The following is a 3,454-nucleotide window of genomic DNA, read 5'->3' on the forward strand; positions in this document are numbered from 1 at the left end:
CTTTCGTTTCGTTACTTCTGCCATTAGCAATATATTATATGTACATTTATTCTTGTAAACAATTATTAGAATATGTTAAATGTTGCGAGTTGTGTTTTAATAATTTTACTGGTCACAGGAATTTTAGATAGCCGGAAAGACATATGACGACAGACATAAGGCGCAGACGACATCCGGGTAAACGTGCTCAATAGTTTTGTTTTATTTCTGCATTTTATTCTTTTTGTTTTGCATTGCTGTTTTTTTTTCTAATATAATGTTGGGGTACTTTGAGAATAAAGACGCAGACGGATGCGATGATGCAGACGAAACATATTGTGGGTTTCTCTGTATCATGAACTGGCATGTATATTGCTACTTATATTGTATGCATTTCTTTGCGGATTTTTCCAAAATGGTGGCTGACTACAAGCAAATGTAAAGATATCGTTTTGTAGATACCACAATGGTTTAGTGAGTACTGCTGTTTGTGTAGTGTTCACGGCACTGTGAGTACTGTTCACTGAATAGTGTTCACATTACCGTGAGTACTGCTCACTGAGAAATGTTCACGGCACGGTGAGTACTGCTCACTGAGTAGTGATCACGGCGTCGTGAGTACTGCTCACTGAGTAGTGTTCACGGCACCATGAGTACTGAAGTACTGATCACTGAGTAGTGTTCACGGCGCCGTGAGTACTACTCACTGAGTAGTGTTCACGGTACCGTGAGTACTGCTCACTGAGTACTGTTCACATTACCGTAAGTACTGCTCCCTGAGTAGTGTTCACATCACCAAGAATGAACTTAAGGACATGTTTTTGCATAAATACTTTTAAAATCTGAAAATTGTCCTTAAATCTTATGCTAAAATATAGTTTTATCCATCCGATATTTGAGTTTTGTGATTATTTGACCTTTTGACTTTTAATCTGCATAATGATTTTAGGCAATTTATGTTAAAAAGATACTCATCAAATCTGAATATCGTAGTAAAATATTAAACAGAAAAATATTTAAAATTTATATGAAAATGCAGACTTGATGGTGTGTTTAAACATTGTAGTCATCATTACTTTTGTGGCGGTCATCTTGGACGCCATCTTAGATTTCTCAGGTCGCCACCATTTATGCTAATTTATGCCGGCAGCCTGATAAACTTCAGACCTTTACGAACATTTTGTTATATAACTTGCCTTGTTAAAAATTGGGACCGGGTTCAACTAGTTGTCGTCCTACCAATACCATAGACACATTATTCATGATTCTCAGCTCTTACTCATTGCGACTAAATGAAACTTTACAGATTCCTTCCCCATAATAGCAGCAAGTCAATGACTGCAGAAGTTACACTGTCATTTCGGCGATGAATACATATCTATTCTTTACTTAGACGTTTATTGAAGAAATAAGTCTGATTGCGATTGTCCACAGTAACTACTAATCATAACTAAATGAACCTTTACACTTCTTTGTCATGGTAACATGGTGATAGCAACTGAATAACATAGCTTCCGTTACTCCCGCTATCATTTTGCGTAAATAGGGCCTCAGTTTGCGTGGCATGTATCTCAAAAAATATTTGACCTAGGATCATGAAACATTACAGGAATATTATTCAGCATGTGAAGTTGTGCACTTCGGGTTTTGTTAGAGATATCACTCAGCTAGACCAGAGTTATTGCACTTGACTTAGTCAAAAATATGCATAAAAGGGCATAAAAGTTTGTGTCGCACTATCTCATCTAGGGTCATGTAACATCATTGGATTGTTATTCAGCATGTGAAGTTATGCACCTGGGATTTTGTTCCGGATTTCTGTCAGTCAGACCAGAGCTATGGCCCTTTATTGTTAAAAATATGCATAAAGGGCATACTAATTATATCCCAAAAAGTATTTGACTTAAAGTCATAAAACATTAAAGGATTGTTATATAGGTACGAAGGAAGTAATGCGCCGGATATAATAGGGTTATTATAATAGAAGCTCGATCTGCTCGAGTGGATTTTGTGATCCGTCCTTGCAACATCCACGAAAGCCGAATACAAAAACTCAGATCGAGCTACTGTTGTAATGACCCTTTTATTATATACCTCCATCTTTTCCTTTGTTCTCGTTGTTTTGTTTTTGAACGAAATCTTTATTGTTTGTCAATGTTAAAATAGAATTGAACATTGAATAACAATATCAAAGATATAATAACAATAACGAAACATAGAATAACAATAACGACTTTTACCATAAGAATATCGAATATACCATAAGAATAACGACATATACAATAACAATAGCAATTTTTAGAATATGAAAGACACGACATTGAATAACAATAACAAACATACAATAATAATAACATACATATATAATTTAGCAACGTTTGACATGCCATAATTAATCTGTTTTCATTAAATTGTATTGTAATAATTAAATTTTGTACCACAGAACATTAGCTAACAAACTTACGTCGATCACTTTCAAAACCAGATTTTAAAATAGTGTATGTTTCGGAGCTTGTACAATCTTTAACTGATATACAATGTTATATACTCGTATACTCGTATATAGAGAAACGTAACGTTGTAATACTAAATCGCACTGTCCGTGCATGCGTCCGTTTATTTTTGCCCGGGCTATAACTCTGCCATCCATAAAGGGATTTTGAAATAACTTAGCATAAATGTTCACTATAATGAGACGACGTGTCATGCGCAAAACCCGGATCCCTAGCTACAAGGTCAAGATCACTTAGAGGTCAAAGATTAACAGAGTCTGTTTCGTGTCCGGTCCATAACTCTTCCATCCATGAAGGAATTTTGAAATAACTTGGCAAAAATGTTTACTATAATGAAACGACGTGTCATGCGCAAGACCCAGACCCCTAGCTCCAAGGTCAATGTTACCTTTGGAGAACTTTTGTTTTGTCTGGTCACAAAATGATTGATACCTAAACTATTCTGAAATATTTAACTGTAGCATTCTTGGGCACACTTCGGGGGCATTTGTCACTAATAGTGAAAACTCTTATTTCTCACTGCAGTAAGAAGGTAATTTAACACTTTTGTCCACTTAAACCCTATTCGTTAGGCATAGTACCAAACGGTCAAAGAATCAGATTGCATAACAATTCATGTCAACTCGCTGTCTTTTCTAACCAACGTTGAGGAAAAGACGATACAAAAACTCAGTCTTACAATATATAATACAGTTTATTTCTGATACGAATTATGCATGTTATTTCAGTATATAAAAAGACTAATATCAAACATTTAGATATGTGAAACATATAACATAATACAAACATGTATTATGTTATTTCATGTACATAAAAAGACATAATATCAACATTTAGGTATGTGAAACAGATTGACATAATGCGAATATATATTTAACATTAAACTGGATGCAATTTATATAATTGTGCATAAGCAGTTTGAGACTTAATACAATATCTAAAAGACTAACAGTTTTTGTTTA

This window comes from Mercenaria mercenaria, chromosome 10 (assembly GCF_021730395.1).
Source record: "Mercenaria mercenaria strain notata chromosome 10, MADL_Memer_1, whole genome shotgun sequence".
NCBI lineage: Eukaryota > Metazoa > Mollusca > Bivalvia > Venerida > Veneridae > Mercenaria > Mercenaria mercenaria.